General features: G+C 37.1%; 1 long non-coding RNA gene across 1 annotated transcript in view; it reads right to left on the bottom strand.

Annotated features, from left to right (window-relative positions):
* Positions 1 to 18,847, bottom strand: part of LOC106508433 — a 661,471-nt gene that overhangs the window by 413,438 nt on the left and 229,186 nt on the right. The window contains exon 6 of the long non-coding RNA XR_002342060.1: positions 13,519 to 13,606. This is a non-coding gene — a long non-coding RNA (uncharacterized LOC106508433). The remainder of the gene's footprint in view (positions 1 to 13,518; positions 13,607 to 18,847) is intronic.

The raw sequence follows: 18,847 nt of genomic DNA, 5'->3' as shown, positions 1-18,847 counted from the left end.
CATAGAAAATCTCAAGCAATCTGCAAGAAAACTCCTAGTAATACTATATCAGTACAGCAAGGGTACAGGATATGAAATAAACATACAAAAATCAACTTCACTTTTATATACTACCAATGAACACTAAAATTAAAATATATAATACCAATCATTCCCCTCAAAAAAAACCCCAAAATATGTAGGTGCAAACCTAAGAAAATCTGTACAAGATTTGTATGCTGGAAACCACAAAATGCTAGTGAAAGAAATCAAAAAGATTTAAATAAATGTAGAGACTTGCCAATGTGCCTGAACTGGAAAGCTCGCAGAGTAAAGATGTTAATTCTCCCTAAATTAATACACAGGTTTAAACCAATTTCTATCAAAACCCTAGCTAGAATTTTTATAGATTTAAGCAATATTATTCTTCTTAAAATTTATGTGGAAAGGCAAAGAAACTAGAGTAACTTTTTTAAAAATTTTAAGAAGAATAAGGGAGAGAGAATAAAATTATAAGGAGAAATAAGGCTACCCGATTTTAAGATTTATTGTATAGCTACAGTAATCAAAATGGGGTGGTATTGGTAGAAAGAGAGACATATAGATCAATGGAACAGAATAGAAAGCCTAGAAATACACCCACACAGATATGTCCAACCGACTTTTGACAAAGGTGCGAAAGCAATTTAATGGAGGAAGGATAATCTTTTCAACCAGTGGTGCTGGAGAAACTGGAAAATAAAATAAAAATAAATAAATAAATAAACAAAAAAACAAACAAGAAAAATGAACAAATAAGAACTTCAACCTAAATGTCTTACACAGAAATTAACCAAAAAATGGGACATGGACTTAAATGTAAAATGTAAAACTATATTACCTTGTAACTAGTAGGAAAAAACATGAGAAAACCTTTGGAATTGAGAGCTAAGCAAAGAGTTCTTAGCCTGGACACCAAAAGCACAACCCCTAAACAGGCAAATTGATAAAATGTATTTTATCAAAATGAAAACTTTTTCTCTGCAAAAGAACATAAGAAGGATAAAAAGACAGACTTAAGAAAAGACTTGCAAATGCATATTTGACAAAAGCCTACTATATAGGATGCATAAAGAACTCAAAACTGAACAGTAAAAAAAAAAAAGAAAGAACCATCCTATTAGAACATGACTCAAAGATGAAAATACGTGTTTGTTCTCGCCACTTGAGTTGTTTGCAGAAGACTTAAAGAAAAGATATATGCAGATATGAACTTCACTGCGTGCTAGAGAGAAACTGAAAAAAGAAACAGGCTGGACTTAGGAATTCCTACTCATGTTGTTATTTAGGAGTAGGTAATCCAGAATGTGTAGATGCTTAACTAATCAATTATCAACCTCTGTGGGTATAGCTGGAGTTTTTCCCATATGGTATTCCCACTGCCAATACCAGGAGGGGTCTGGACTGGAAATGTAGAGACTGTGGAGAGTAGAATTTTCACTAGAGAGAAGAAAAATTCTCTCTGGTGTTTAAGTACTCTGAGAGCTGGAGAGTGAGAAATCCCTTTAGCCACCTTGAGGCAGGGCTGGTCCTTGAGGCCTTGCTGTGGATGTAAGTTAATTCTGTTTAGTACTTCCCAACATAACCCATCTCCAATGTTGCTGAAGTTTTGTGGAAACTTGCAGCCTGATCTCTGCTGTGTGGAATTAGGAGAACTGGTTTTTGCTTAGAACTGACTAGCTAAGGGCACAGAGAAGACCCCAGTCCCCGCAAAACCAAGACAAAGAGATGGTAAAAATCTATGTCCATCAACCTCAAAAGGGTGATTGACAACAGAGGCAATGTGCAATGGCTTTGCAGAAAGCCCAAATGCAAGAGTAGGAAGACCTGCTCTTTCCTGCACAAGCTGAAAAGAGCACCCTTGGAAACAGAGGGAAAGTTAGTGGACCTTTTGTAGGAGAACCAATTACAGGCCATCAGGTTGGTCTGTGAGGCTGAAGCTCATATCACTCGGGTATTTAGAGGAAATGAGATAATATTTTGTAGTCATTGGTTGTTGAGGCTGGGACATTTGGGTTTCACCAAGTTAAGAGAAAAGATCACTCTCCCCTTTTCAATAACACGATGTCTTTTCATTAGAAGCCTTAAATAGCAGGGTTTTTCTTTGCTCTTCCATTCCTTTGAAACCCTACTCATAATTAGCTTCCCACAACTCCTCCTAGGTTTCTTCCACCATTACTCATCATCCTGGTCTATTTGTGTTACAGATTATGATTCTCAACCTCCATTGGTTTCACCAAGTTTAGTACCATTTTGTTATTTTAAGTCCATATCGCTAATCTTTGGGGAACATACATGCTTCTCCCTTGTTACTATTTTCAATGCTTTCAAGTTAATCTCATATGTTCACAAAGGTTCTTAATCTGAGGTCTGTGGTTATGAAGTTTCAAAGATAAAATTCTAGCTATCCATGAGTCTGGACAGGAACAAATTTCACATCTTTTATTTTTATTAACCTCTAACTGAAACTGGGTATTTCCTTCTATTATTAAGGTGAGCAACAATCACAATGAAGTAAAAGGAACATAGCAGACACTATTATTCTAATTGCTAAGTATCTCAAAATTCATTTATGTTTATCACTAGTTAAAATTATTGTTATTACAAGATGTGTCACTAGATCCTGTTATTTAATATGTTGATAAGGAAGCACATAAGTCACAAATTTTTAAAAATATTTTGATAACCCTTTCAATATAATTGGTTTCTTCTGTAACCCTATATATTTTATGAAAAAAAAATATTCTGAGAAGGGATTCATAGGCTTAACTGTCCAAGGAAATAATAGCACAAAAATTATTTTAAATTCTTCAAATGGCCAAAAGTCTCTACAACATAATAGCTAAAAGATTAAAAGTTATCTAAATGCCCAAAAAAGATTAGTGAAATAAATTAAGATATTTATGTATGATAGAATATTATGCAATCCCTACACAAAATTATGTATAGTACTATTTAGTGGCTTACATTGACAGATATCACAGTATGTCATGTAAGAGGTTATGAATATGATTATTTTTGTAAATCATACACACATTCACATATATATATCCCTACAATACACATACACAGAAAATGCATATCAACATACACAAAAAATGCTGATGCTTGTTACAGGTGGTAGGACTGTAGGTAATCTTTTTGTTTATCTCATTTATAAAAACTTTCTACCCATTTGTAATTATTTTATCATAGTGATATTATACAATATTTGTCTTTTTGTCTGATTTACTTCACTTAGTATGGTTAAGTCCTAAGTCCATCCATGTTTCTGCAAATAATATTATTTTGTTCTTTTTTATTGCCCAGAAACATTCCATTGTATATATATTACACATCTTCTTTATCCAGTCCTCCACCGATGGACATTTAGGCTACTACAAATGCACTGGCTATTGTAAATAGTGCTGCAATGAACACTGGGGCACACCTATCTTTTCGAACTGTCGTTTTCTCCAGATATATGCCCAGGAGTGGGATGGCTGGATGATATGGTAGTTTTATATTTAGTTTTTTAAAGAATCTCCATGCTGTTCTCCATAGTGGTTGCACCAATTTACATTCTAACCAACAGTATAGGAGAGTTCTCTTTCCTCCACACGCTCTCCAGCATTTATTGTTTATAGACTTTTGATGGTGGCCATTCTGACTGGTGTGAAGTGATACCTCATTGTACTTTGATTTGCATTTCTCCCTTCGTGAGATTGAGTATCCTTTCATGTGCGTTTTGGCCATTCGCCTGTATTCTGTAGAGAAATGTCTATTTGGACGTTCTGACCATTTTTTGATTGGGTTTTTTAACATATAAAGCTGTATGAGATTTTTGCATATTTTGGAGATTAAGCCCTTGTCAGTCACCTTGTTTGCAAAGATTTTTCTCCCATTCTGTGGGTTGTCTTTTCTTTTTTTCTTTTTTTAATGGTTTGCTTTTCTGTGACAAAGATTTTAAGTTTAATTAGGTTCCACTTATTTAGTTTTGTTTTTATTTTCATTACTTTGGGAGGTGGATCTGAGAAGATATTGCTGTGATTTACATTAAAGTGTGCTGCCTCTGTTTTCCTCTAAGAGTTTTATAGTATAAACTCTTACATTTAGGTCTTTCATCCATTTTGAGTTTATATTTTAGCATAGCATAAGAGAATGTTCTTTTTTTTTTAAATTATTTCCCCAATACATTTTTTTCCTACTGTACAGCATGGTGACCCAGTTACACATACATGTATACATTCTATTTTCGCACATTATCATGTTCCATCATAAGTGACTAGACATAGTTCCCAGTGCTACACAGCCGGATCTCATTGCTAATCCATTCCGAAGGCAATAGTTTGCATCCATTAACCTCAAGCTCCCAATCCCTCCCACTCCCTCCCCCTCCCCCTTGGCAACCACAGGTCTATTCTCCAAGTCCATGAGTTTCTTTTCTGTGGAAAGATTCATTTGTGCCACATATTAGATTCCAGATATAAGTTATACATGGTATTTGTCTTTCTCTTTCTGACTTACTTCACTCAGGATGAGAGTCTCTAGTTTCATCCATGTTGCTGCAAATGGCATTATTTCATTCTTTTTTATGGCTGAGTAGTATTCCATTGTGTATATATACCACATCTTCCTAATCCAAGCATCTGTCAATGGACATTTGGGTTGTTTCCATGTCTTGGCTATTGTGAATAGTGCTGCAATAAACATGCAGGTGCATGTGTCTTTTTTAAGGAAAGTTTTCTCCAGATATATCCCAAGAGTGGGATTGCTGGTCATATGGTAGTTCTATGTATAGATTTCTAAGTACCTCCATACTATTCTCCATAGTGGTTGTACCAGCTTACATTCCCACCAACAGTGCAGGAGGGTTCCCTTTTCTCCATACCCCCTTCAGCATTTGGTATTTGTGGACTTATGAATGATGGTCATTCTGACTGGTGTGAGGTGTATCTCATGGTAGTTTTGATTTGCATTTCTCTAATAATCAGGGATGTTGAGCATTTTTTCATGTGCTTGTTGGCCATCTGTACATTTTCCTTGGAAAAATGTCTATTCAGGTCTTTTGCCCATTTTTCAATTGGGTTGTTGGTTTTTTTGCTGTTGAGTTGTATAAGTTGCTTGTATATTCTAGAGATTAGTTCCTTGTCAGTTCTCTCAGTTGAAACTATTTTCTCCCCTTCTGTAAGTTGTCTTTTTGGTTTCTTTTTGGTTTCCTTTGCTTGTCAGTTTGACGAGGTCCCATTGGTTTATTTTGCTTTTATTTCTGTTGCTTTGGGAGACTGACCACAGAAAATATTCATGAGTTGATGTCAGAGAATGTTTTGCCTATGTTCTCTTCCAGGAGTTTGATGGTGTCTGGTCTTATATTTAAGTTTTTAAGCCATTTTGAGTTTATTTTCATGGTGTGAGGGTGTGTTCTAGTTTTACTGATTTACATGCAGCTGTCCAGGTTTACCAGCAATACTTACTGAATAGACTGTCTTTTTCCCATTTTATGTTCTTGCTTCCTTTATCAAAGATTAACTGACCATAGGTGTCTGGGTTTATTTCTGGGTTCTCTATTCTGTTCCATTGGTCTGTCTGTCTGTTTTGGTACCAATACCACACTGTCTTGATGACTGTAGCTTTGTAATATTGCCTGAAGTCTGGGAGAGTTATGCCTCCTGCTTGGTTTTGGTTCCTCAGAACTGCCTTGGCAATTCTGGGTCTTTTGCGGTTCCATATAAATTTTTGGATTATTTGTTCTTGTTCTGTGAAAAATGTTGTGGGCAATTTAATAGGGATCACACTGAATCTGTAGATAGCTTTGGGTAGTATGGCCATTTTTACAATATTATTTTTTCCAGCCCAGGAGCATGGAGTATCTTTCTATCTCTTTATATCTTCTTTAGTTTCCTTGATTAATGTTTTATAGTTCTCAGCATACAAGTCTTTTACCTCCTTGATCAGGTATATGATTTTTTGGGGGTGCAATTTTAAAAGGTATTGTATTTTTATATTCATTTTCTAATATTTCATTTTTAGCATATAGATAGGTGACTGATTTCTGAATGTTAAACTTATATCCTGCTACTTTGCTGAATTTGTTGGTCAGTTGGAGTAGTTTTTGGGCTGAGTCCTTAGAGTTTTCTATATATAGTATCATGTCATCTGCATACTGTGACAATTTTACCTCTTCTATCACTATTTGGATGCCTTTAATTTCTTTTGTTTGTCTGATTTCTGTGACTAGAACTTCCAATACAATGTTGAATCACAGTGGTGAGAGAAGGCACCCATGTCTTGTTCCAGATTTTAGTGGAAAGGTTTCAGCTTTTCTCCATTGAATATTACATTTGCTGTGGGTTTGTCATAAATGGCTTTAATTATGTTAAGGAATGTTCAAGTTAAAGCAACAGGAGAATTCACCTAAAGCAATCAGTAATGAAACAGACCTCTGCAGTCTGACAGACTTTGAGTTCAAAAGGGAGATAGTGAAACTACTTAAGGAATTAAGAGAGGATATGAACATTAATGCAGATTCCCTCAGAAATGAGCTAGGAAATATAAGGAGGAGCCAAGATAAACTGGAAAATTCATTTGCAGAGGTACAAACCAAGCTGAAAGCAATAAAGACCAGAATGAATAATGCAGAGGAATGAATTAGTGACATGGAATATAGAATAATGGAAGTCACCCAAATAGGACAGCAGACACAAAATCAAATGAAAAAAATCATGAAAGCAATGTAAGAGACCTATGGGATAATATAAAGTGGGCCAATCTATGCATAATAGGAAGTCCAGAAGCAGAAGAAAAAGAAAAGGGGATTGAAAATATATTTGAAGAAATTATGGCTGAAAACTTTCCAAATCTATAGGATACTGATATCAAGATAAGGGAAGCACAGAGGGCCTCAAATAAGTTGAACCCAAACAGGCCCACACCAAGACATATTATAATAAAAATGGTAAAATTTAAAAAGGATCCTAAAGGCAGCAAGAGAAAGGCAAAGTGTTAACTATAAGGGAATCCCAATAAGGATATCAGCTGATTTCTCTACAGAAAGACTACAGGCAGAAGGGAATGGCAAAAAGAGCTGAAAAGAAAAAATCTGCAACCTAGAATACTCTATCCAGCAAGAATATCATTTAAAATAGAAGGGGAAATAAAGAATTTCTCCAACAAACAAAAGCTGAAAGAGTACATCAATGGGAAACCCATTCTAAAAGAAATACTGAAAGGGCTTCTCTAAATCTAAAAAAAAAAAAAAAAAAAAAAGGAAGAACTAGGATGGAGGAAACCACAGTTGGAAAGCAGTCACTTAAATGAGGCAGCATACAGATCCAAACATGAAAATGTTAATTAAAAAAAGAAGAAGAAGAAGACATCAATATCATACAATGTGGATAAGGGAAGTAAGAAAAGATAGATTTTTTTTTTTAATCTTAATGATGTGTTTGAGCCTATACGATTATCAGGCTAAAGAAAGCAGATATAGGAAGGTGTTAACATACTTAAAAAACAGGGCAACCACAAATCAAAGCCAAACATTACATTCACAAAAACTGAAAAGTTCTCAAGTATAAAATAAGTGGAAACCATCCAGCCAAAAAAAGAAAAGAAAAGAGAAACATAGAGTCAACTGGAAAACTAGGCTTAAAATGGCAATGAGAATGTTCTAATTTCATTTTTTTACATGTAGATGTCCAGTTTTCCCAGAACCAATTATTGAAAAGATTGTCTTTTCTCCATTGCATATTCTTGGCTCTTCTGTCATAGATTAATTGACTATAGGTGCATGGGTTTATTTATGGGCTTTCTATCCTGTTTCACTCATCTATACTTCTGTTTTTGTGCCAGTACCATATTGTTTTAATGACTCTAGCTATGTAGTACAGTCTGAAGTCAGGGAGCCTGATTCCTCTAGCTCTGTTTTTCTTTTGCAAGATTGTTTTGGTTATTCTGGGTCCTTTGAGTTTCCATAAAGGTTTTTTTGTCCTAGTTCTGTGAAAAATGCCATTAGTAATTTTACAGGGATTTCACTGAATCTGTAGATTGCCTTGGGTAGTACAGTCATTTAAAATATGATTCTTCCAATCCAAGAGTATGGTATATCTTTCCATCTGTTTGTGTCATCTTCAATTTCCTTCATCAACGTCTTATAGTTTTCAGGTACAGGTCTTTTGCCTCTTTAGGTAGGTTTGTTCCTTGGTATTTTCTTCTCTTTGATGCAATGGTAAGTGGGATTGTTTCCTTTGTTTTTCTTTCTTATCTTTTCTTGCTAGTGTATAGGAATGCAAGAGACTTCTGTCTTAATTTTGTATCCTGCAACTTTACCAAATTCATTGATGACTGCTAGTAGTTTTCCGGCAGTATTTTTAGGATTTTCTACATATGGTATCATGTCATCTGCAAAGAGTGACAATTCCACTTCTTTTTCAATTTGAATTCCTTTTATTTCTTTTCCTTCTCTGATTGCTATGGCCAGGACTTCCAAAATTACGTTGAATAAAAGTATTTAAAGTGGATATCCTTGTCCTCTTCCTAATCTTAGCAGAAATGCTTTCAACTTTTCACCATTGAGAATGATGTTAGCTGTGGCTTTGTCATATATGGCCTTTATATGTTGAAGTAGGTTTCCTCTATGCCTATTTTCTGAGGGTTTTATCAGAAATGGGTGTTGAATTTTGTCAAAATATTTTCTTGCCTCTATTGAGATGACATTTGGTTTTTATTCTTCAGTTTGTTAATATGGTGTATCACACTGATTGAAATCTACTGATTTTCAAAGAATGGTTTAGTAGTTGAACCAGTAGAAATTTTATTAAACACCATTTATCAACCTTCTACATTTACCAACCTAAAGTAAACTGTCACTTAGCACAAGTATCAGATATTCATTCCTTTCAAAATTGGGTCTCACCAATCAATAAATAGTTTTGTCTTTGCTTTATTTAGTTTCCTTTTTGCTTTATTTTGTTTTGCCAATTGGCACTTTTGCTTTTTGAGCATCTTATAACAAAGTAAAAATAAATTTAGATCCCCACATACAAATCCACCTATTAAAAATAAGCATATTTTATAACATGTTTCTGGATTCATGTTCCCCAACAAAAACTTCTCTTTCCTCTATGATTGTGCTACACTATGCGATTTTGAATGATTCTGAATCACACTGTCATTAGAAGAAATATTCAGTTATTTTTATACCTGGGTATTAGTAATTCCAAAATGCCTATCATATCCCTTTATGACTTCAAAATGCAACTCTTTTAGAAGCAGACATTCATCTAATATGCAAGATGTGACTCTAAAGTGATTGGCTTGGTATTATTCTTTCTGTTCATAAAATCATTGGAATTCACATAGGAAATGAATGAATCCCCTCAGAGAAGTCATCTTGGGACACCCTAGACAAATCTTGATGACGTTTGCCTTTGTTCAGAACCATCTTAGGACCTTTCTTATGGATGTGCCTTTACTCTGTTTGCTTTTAACAAATGTCTTTAAAGATAGCCAAGCATCACCCTTTAAAGTTGGATTAAGTCTTCATCAATAGCTAACAGTAATCTAGAGTAGGAGATGGGACCCTTGGTGCACCATGTGACAAAAGGATTAGGGGAAATGCAATATGACACTCAAAATTAGGAGTGATTTTTAAATATTCAGCAATAGGTTTGGCAGGAAACAGATCAATCAGAACAGATGTCACTAGAGCAAGGTACTGGAGGACTTTGACCAAGATCCATGTATTAACTCTTTAGTAGCAGGATTGTGAGGATTTCTAGAGGGTCCAATAGGGGAAAGTGTAGCAGTTACATGTGGAGGTTTCTGAGATGTGGCATTAACTAACCAATAAAGGAGATTTGTGGTATTTTAATGTCAGCTGAATATTAGTCCTTCCAAAACAAGAGGCCACACTGTATTTGTGTGGCTTGGGCAATGACTCTGAAGGCATTGTTCAAAAGTTTTTTGAAGGTATTGAGAGCAATAAATACATGGGATCCCAGGATAATGATTTTGAAGGGCATCATTTATCTGACTATTTAGGATAGGCACCACACCTTTTCACTTATCTTCCCAAGAACCTAACACAATGCTTAGGATGTAGTTGTTTCTTAATAAATATTTGGCTAGAATGTTATGTTTGTTAAAGAAAAATAACTTCAAAGTAAAATCTCATCCTTAAGGCTTTTAAACTTATTTTTTAATTTTTTAGACACATAAATTCTCTTCATTTTATTGGAAAAAAATTCTAAAAATCTCTTTTAAGAGAGAAATCCACTAGCATTTATTCCTAACTCAAAACCTTTTGCATGGCTGTCTACCTCTTTCTGGAAAGCAGTCTTTACAATGTTCCTTTAATTATCACATAACTTGAAAAGCCACAGGTAGTTGGAAATTCTTCTTTAACTCCTTGAAGTTCCTATTATTTCCAGCCAAATAGAGTCTTCTTTTTAGCAGGTAGGACTTGATCTTTCCCAAAGCTAGGGGTACTACAGCTGCTGGCTAATATTTATCAGACCATGGCTGTCCAGTACTGTGCACTTATTACATCAGTTCTTTCTCCTAACAACCCCTTTTATAGTTGAGGAAATCGAGCACCAGAACAGCTAAGCAACCTCTCTCCATTTACACAGCTAGCTAATAGTGAAGGTACATTAGAATCCAAGCAACTTGATTCCAGAGCTGAGCACCTTGGATAAACTCAGTATAATGAGCAGGAGTTTGTTCATCTTCAGTCAATCCACAGGGTAGGAACTGAACAATTTCCGCTACCTGAAAAGTACCTCAGAGCTATTACATGGACACTTAGAAATGAGGTCTCAGAAGGAAGATTCCAGTATCCGTTCACCTTACAAGTATTTACTGAATGCATATATATTTAGCCACTCTTCTAGGTTCTGGGAAGACAGGTAAGGGAAATACAATCTTTTCCTGTTTGGTAAATAAAGCACCTAGAAACTTACTCCAGTCTTCTAGGGCTCCTTTTTACACTATTTCAAATGGGGTGAAAACTGAACCCTTGTGTTCAGTTAGAATTCTGGATCCTAAGCAATTTATCCTCCTTGATTAGTTGCAAAATAGACATCTCTAGAGAAGAGGAAATCTACTGCTCTCTTCCTTCTGGATTCCCCTAAAGGAGTATTTCATCTCCTTTGCCATCCTGTCCTTATATGGAGAGCAACAGGGGCAGGAGGAGGTGGAGAAGGTAAGAACTGAAGCACATAGACTATCTGCAACACAGATAATATGTAAACATTCCACTGACGTGGCAGTATTTTTCTATTACTGCAGGATTACCCTGAATGATGCTGATATCCAGAGCCAGTGCCCCACAGGCTAATTGCTTCATATAGGAATTTTATGTTTTAGGAGGTGTTTCAAGTTATACAGCGGTCTTATATGTTATCATAATTAGGAACAATAGAAAACATTAACTGAACTTTGTACCTTCCTTGAATGATTAAGTTATACTTTAAAATGAGGTTAATAAATAACCAAAAAGAAGGCTATCAAAGAACTAACGCTAGAATAGTAAACTGTACTAAATGCCCCATGCAAGCTGAGAGATTAAAAAACACTAACTTTAGACCAAAAATTATCTCACATGTGCCAAAAAGCTGTACTATAAGGGAATTGATCCTTCCACCCAACTCCTGCTCCAGTAAGATTTCAAGATAAAATAAACAGTTCTTCCCATGTTGCCCTAAAACCTCAAATTCCCAATATTAGTAATCTCAATTATGTTGTCAATTATTTATTATTAATTGTATTAGGCCTTAAATCTCCTTTTTGGAACAAAATTCAATATTAACTTTTTGAAAAGAAGCAAAAAAGACAAATACATAAATAAATCATAATTGGAAAGAGTTTACTCTTTCACCTAAAGATTTGATCCTTTTGAAACTATAACTTGCTTTGGAAGAGAGAGGTGGTATTTTAAGCAGTGTTCAGTCATTTTCTCTTTAGTGTAAATAAGTTCTTGAGTCTTTCTTAAGAATAGATTTTGCTAGAAGATAAAAGTAATATTCCGGAGTTCCCGTTGTGGCGCAGTGGTTAACGAATCCAACTAGGAACCATGAGGTTGCGGGTTCGATCCCTGCCCTTGCTCAGTGGGTTAACGATCCGGCGTTGCCGTGAGCTGTGGTGTAGGTTGCAGACAAGGCTCGGATCCCGCGTTGCTGTGGCTCTGGCGTAGGCCGGTGGCTACAGCTCCGATTCAACCCATAGCCTGGGAACCTCCATATGCCGCGGGAGCGGCCCAAGAAATAGCAACAACAACAACAACAAAAAGACAAAAAGAAAAAAAAAAAAAAAGTAATATTCCCACTCCTATTCCCCAACCCCGCCTTTTCTGAAAGGCAAATATGCCAGAACATTCCTTGTCCTGATTTTGGCCCAAGAACAGGACTGCTTTTCCTTTAAAACTGAATGCCAGAATCTTTCTTTCTCAAAAGTAAATGCTGAGGTATACTCATCTTCCATTTTATGAAAAGAAATCATATTTAAATCTCTGATTTTATAAGAATTTCTCCCTCACACTCCTTTCTTATATTCAAAGGCAAATCATCAATTAACCATCCTCTAGTTACATCATCCACAAGGATAAAATGTTAAAGCATTTTTGTCAAACAGATTACAGAAAATCAGTCCCTTTATCTCAAGGAGTGTTTATGAGTTTTCTTGTCCTGTAAGCTTTCCCCCTCTCCTGTCTTTTTTAAGTCAAAACATCAGATCAATAATACATGATATGCAAACCTTGCAATTTCAGGCTCAAGAACAATATGGAGCATGCAAAACGGACATTTTAGCACACAGTTGTGCTTTGTGGAAACTATGGTGTAATATCCTGAAAAATAATTTCAGGTCATAAAAATGCAGTGTACCGACCCCCTGGAAAGAATCGTGTCCACGGGTCCCGGAATGATGTCTGTTGTCCAACACCCTCACTCCACGTCTGAGCCCTTTCGCTCCATGTGGTTTTTCCCTCGGGGATCATTATTGGGTTTCATAATGATTAGTTTGTGTATGAAAAAGGAAAGCTCAAGACTATAATTTCATACATACTTAAAAAAAAAACATATAAAGAAAATTCAGTAGTGAGACAAGTAATCTCCTGGAGCCTGCTGTGACCAAGAGTATACCTGTGAGAGGGACAAGCTGATAAATGAATGTCTCAACACTCAAGGGGACAAACCACAAAGAAGAAAGCTTTGTATCCCTCTAGCTTAGCGAACTTGGCCTTCCCGGTCCCCCCTTCAGACATGAGGAGAACACCCACCAAGAAGCAAACAGCAGCCATTAAAGCAAAAAAGTACTGGACCATGCAAGTCAGAAATTCAACAATAAGGAGAGGAGGAATATTTCTTTTAATTTTGGCAACCTCATACTTAAAGACATAATTATCAATAAAGACCTAAGTGAAGGATAGACTGATGCAAATTGGGACTGAAAGCGATGCTCCCCAGGTAAAAAGGTGGCTTGAGCACAGAGAGCCTGGAGGAGGAGTTAGGAAGGCAGGGCACATACCTGGTGAATGGATCTTTAGCATCACAGCTGCAAAGCCTCCTCCTTTCTCTACAGATTAAAGTGCTCTTACCAGGAAAGGTAGCAGAGCCTAAGGAAGAGAAAAAGCTGGCTTAAATCCTGGGGTGGGGAGTTCCTGTTGTGGCACAGTGGAAAGGAATCTGACTAGTATCTGTGAGGATGAGGGTTTGATCCCTGGCCTTGCTCAGTGGATTAAGTAAGGATCCAGCGTTGCCATGAGCTATGGTGTAGGTCATAGACATGGCTCAGATTCCACGTTGCTGTGGCTGTGGCATAGGCCAGCAGCTACAGCTGTAACTGGACCCCTAGCCTGGGAACTCCCATATGCCACACATGTGGACTTCAAAAAGAAAAAAATGTATATATTCTAGGTTGGTCCCTCACTCTCTGTGGGACCTGGAGCAAATTACTTAATAGTTCTGTACCTGTTTCCTCATCTGTGAAGAGGGATAACAATAAGAGAAACACTCCAAGAAGACCCTGGGCAACAATGCTTGGCACATATCAATCACTCAATAAACATTAGGTTTTATTATCTTCTCTTTTTCATTTTTTATTTTTAGGGATGCACCTGCAGCATATGGAAGTTCCCAGGCAAGGGATCAAATTGGAGCTGCAGCTGCCAGTCTGCACCACAGCCACAGCAACACAGGATCTAAGCTGCATCCACAACCTACACCACAGCTTATGGCAACACCAAATCTTTACCCTACTGAGTGAGAATGGAGATCAAACCTACATCCTCATGGATACTAGGTGGGTTCTTTTTTTTTTTTTTTTTTTTGTCTTTTGTCTTTGTTGTTGTTGTTGTTGTTGCTATTTCTTGGGCCACTCTCGAGGCATATGGAGGTTCCTAGGCTAGGGGTCGAATTGGAGCTGTAGCCACCGGCCTACGCCAGAGCCACAGCAACGCGGGATCCGAGCCGCGTCTGCAACCTACACCACAGCTCACGGCAACGCCGGATCGTTAACCCACTGAGCAAGGGCAGGGATCGAACCCGCAACCTCATGGTTCCTAGTCGGATTCGTTAACCACTGCGCCACGACGGGAACTCCTAGGTGGGTTCTTAAACTGCTGAGACACAATGGAAACTCCCAGATTTTATTATTTTCTTATCAACAGCCAGGTCAACATATTACTTCCCTTAAAAAAAGAAAAAAAAAAAAGATGTTGAAAATACGTTCCACCCCCTCCAGTTGTACTTGGGATTTAATGAAATGGAAAGGTAACTTGTTCACCCTCCCTTCCTATTTTGGAATAAATTGAGGCATTTTCTACATTTTTATTTATATTAATCTCTGTGTTCCTCTATATACCAAAAAAAAAAAAAAATCCCTCAAAACAACAGCATAAAAATTAAGATCTATGTGTCTTTTAGGGTTGGCAGATGAGAGGGGAGATGCTGGGAGTCTGTGTTCCTCTGGGGACAGAAAATTAAGTGTTAGAAATTGGGAAAGAGAACCTGTAGGAAGAAAATCGGAAATGGCAGAAACAACTTGAGTATTACTCTCTGGATTTTAACTGGGATGTATACCATTTGGCCTGATAATGCCCAAGTTGTCCTGCACAATCATCTAACCTAGGAATTCTCAACTAAGGGCAGCAGTAAGCTAAGAGCAGGGAGAAATGACTAATGATATTTGCTGGACACCTGCATATTAAGGTTGAAAAATACAAGTTCAAGAATCATGTTGTAAGAGTCATACATGTGATTTTGACAAACATTCCCTCAGTCAAAGTTTTACTGTAGGAGTTCCCATTGTGGCGCAGTGGTTAACGAATCCGACTAGGAACCAGAGGATGCGGGTTCGATTCCTGACCTTGCTCAGTGGGTTAAGGACCTGGCGTTGCTGTGAGCTGTGGTATAGGTTGCAGACATGGCTCAGATCCCGTGTTGCTGTGGCTCTGGTGTAGGCTGGTGGCTACAGCTCCGATTCGACCCCTAGCCTGGGAAACTCCATGTGCCGCTGGAGTGGACCAAGAAATGGCAAAAAGACAAAAAACAAAACACACAAAAAACTTTACTCTAAAAAGCCATCATCTCTAGACTGAACCAATGTTACAGCCTTCCAGCTGGTCTTCCTCATTCCACTTTTACCTGACTGTGGTCTGTTCTCTACAAAGAGACTGATTAGATTGGAAACTAATCCAACCAGTATCCATGCAGGTTCGATCTCTAGCCTCGCTTGGTGGGTAGAGGATCTGGCGTTGCTGTGAACTGTGGTGTCGTGAAGATGAGGCTTGGATCCCAGGTTACTGTGGCTGTGGCTGTGGCATAGGCTGCCAGATAGAGCTCTGATGTGACACCTAGCCTGGGAACTTCCATATGCCATGGGTGCTGCCCTATAAAGCAAAAATAAATAAATAAAAATAAAAAAGAAAGAAGAGTACCCCAATAGCTATCCGATTCGTTTAATTTCCTTACAGCACTTGTCCCTAGCTGAAACTCTTTATATATTTTCCTATAAGTTTGTTTCTCTTTCCTTTTATCAGAACATTGATGCATGGGAGCAGAGATCTTGTTTACCCAATGTCCAGTATTGTATCTGGCATAAAGTTAGCTCCCATTAGGTTTTTGTTGAATATGTAAATGAATAACATGCAAATAGAGCCTTGCTGTTAAAAGAAGAGACAGAAAATGTGTTTATGAGAATATATTTCTAAGGTATTGAATGGCTCAATGGATAATTGAAAAAATTTTCCCAAGGGTTAGACTTTCAAAAAAATTGAGCAATGTTTATATATTCAGTTGATTGAAGCCATAAAGAATTAGATCCCTAGCCTGGGAATCTCCATATGCCGCCGGTGCCCCCCCCACCCCAACAAAGGCTTTCCAGGTGTTATTGAGGCCTACCAGGCTTAGAAAACAACTTAGTTTTTTTAGTCCAGTACTCTTTAATCCACATTTCTTTTATTTTTTAAATGAAGTAGAGTTAATTTACAATGTTGTATTAGTTTCAATTGTATAGTAAAGTGATTCAGTTATAATTATATATTATATATATAATATATACATTCTTTTTTAGATTCTTTTCCATTATAAATTATTATAAGATATTGAGTAGAGTTCCCTGTGCTATATAGTAGGTCCTTATTATTTACCTATTTTATATATAGTACTGTGTATATGTTAATCCCAAACTCCTAATATACCATATTTCTAAGTTTTGAGCTCTTCCAGAGGGGATAATCCCATCTCCATATAGTGTGTTAATGTCTGTTGAAAAGGTCTGATTGTCAGAAAGCTTTTGTTTACTTTAAATTGAAACGGGTCAGCTTCAGTTTCCTCCTGTAGGTCTACAGCTCTGCCCTCTGGCATAATAAGGGGTATTATGTATATGAAAGCGCTTCATGCATTTTAATGCATTTAACTTCAGGTACCCATACGTTTTTTTTTTTCTTCTATAGCTAAAGAGCCGGTTTCCCAAGCAATTGCTCTATCATCCAAGGTATCCCTGTGCTCTCCTGTACCGTCAATACTCTCTTTTCAGAGCCTTCCCCTCCACCACTGTCAGAACTAGGGTCTCTAACCCAGCTGTGAGCCACTTCACCCCCCTAACAATGGAGCAACATGTTGCCAGAGATCATATAGAACTGCACACACCCTACACTGTTACCTCTCAAATGTTGACATGCCAAATGATGGCACAATGTGAAGAAATTGTCAACAGTCCATGGTAAAAGCAGAAAAGTGGCTAAGTTCATTCGATCTAAGAGATTGTTGGGCTTTTTTTCTATATTATGTTCTGCCAGGTCCTTTAGAAATTTAATTTTTGTTGTAAATGAAACTGTAGGGATAATAGGTAGCTTGCATGGTTGGTTGGTTTGTTATACTAGTCAGCCATCCAGTGTTGATGAGTCCTATTTCTTTTAAGAGTTGTACTGGTACTTGAAGACCAAAATCTGGGAACCACTGCCCCAGGTAACCAATATTCCTAAAGGTATATTGCCTCCTGTACTGATGTACCAATGTTCTCTCCTTCAACTCTTGCCTGTGGAACACCTACCACTTCACATGACACAGTGGCTCACAAATCGTTAGATTCAATAGAGTTTTATGAAAATACACATTCCTGAGGCCCACCACCAGAAATTAGTAGGTCTGAGGTGAGGCTTGGTATCTGTATTTTTTAAAGCTCCCCCAAATGATCCTGATGTTCAACCAGGGTTAGAAAGCTCTTTCATGATACATGTTTATTCACTATTCATCCCTTCTATGTATTCAGAACTTAATATCACCAGGAAGCGGGGCTGATTAGGAAGGCAGGAGTATGGTCAAATGCATTAAAGCAGGTAGGCAGTTCTTGATATATAAATGTTTAACCAGCTTCCTCCCTTAGGTGTGGACACATTTGCAACTACTTTCCTCTCTTCCTCTGATAGCCTTTCTCTTACAGACCAGGTGTCCTCTGTTTTAGGTTTAGGCACACTTGCTCTACCTGTCCAACTCTACCCAACAAACTGACCTCAACATCTTGGGTCTTATCAATATACCTATTAAAGGATAGGACCCAGAACTGGGCATAATACTAACACATAATAATCCCTTTAATGATCTGAACACTAAACAATTATTATTATAGCTTCAGATCATATTCACTTTCACCAGCAAACTGATATTACTTGAGGTTTGAAACAATCCATACTATCTGCTTTAACCTGAAATTCAGCAAGCAGATCTCCTTCATCCAGTACAACTGATGTTTGAAAATACTTCAAGTTACATATATATTCAAGTAACACAACTTCAAGTTATATATTCTATCACATTTGCTTCAGTATCTTTTCAACAGATTATATCATTTGCAATTCTAATTTTGCCATCCAACACATTGAATCTCTTTTCCAGAGAGTGTCTTATGTAATGGCTCTTATGTAAACTTGAGAAATATAACATCTATGCAGTCATGCAAACAACTGATAACATATATTTTAACAATGATGGCAGAAAACAGTGTTTTTTAAAGATTCTGCTTGGAAGTAGCATAATGTCACTTCTTACATTCCATTGGCCATAGTAAGACACATGGCCAAGCCCTTCTGATGAGCTGGGAAGTAAAATCTTCCTGTACAGAAAGGCTCAGTTGAAAGGTACCTGCAGGAAAGGGTAGCACATACTTAAAACACATTATATAACCTATCATCTTCCACCTTCCCCTTTTTGAAAATTGGGGTCTTACAAATCTTTCTCCAATCTTTTGAATTCTTTTCCCTGTTTCCCAAAATTTCTCAAAGAATGTAATAGTACTATGGTCATATCAATGAGACTGCTTAATGCCTACAATGCAATTCGTCTGGGCCTGGGATTTG

The sequence above is a fragment of the Sus scrofa genome, chromosome 2 (assembly GCF_000003025.6).
Source record: "Sus scrofa isolate TJ Tabasco breed Duroc chromosome 2, Sscrofa11.1, whole genome shotgun sequence".
NCBI lineage: Eukaryota > Metazoa > Chordata > Mammalia > Artiodactyla > Suidae > Sus > Sus scrofa.
The sequence above is the reverse complement of the archived record's forward strand: the minus strand, read 5'-3'. Positions and strand labels throughout refer to the sequence as shown.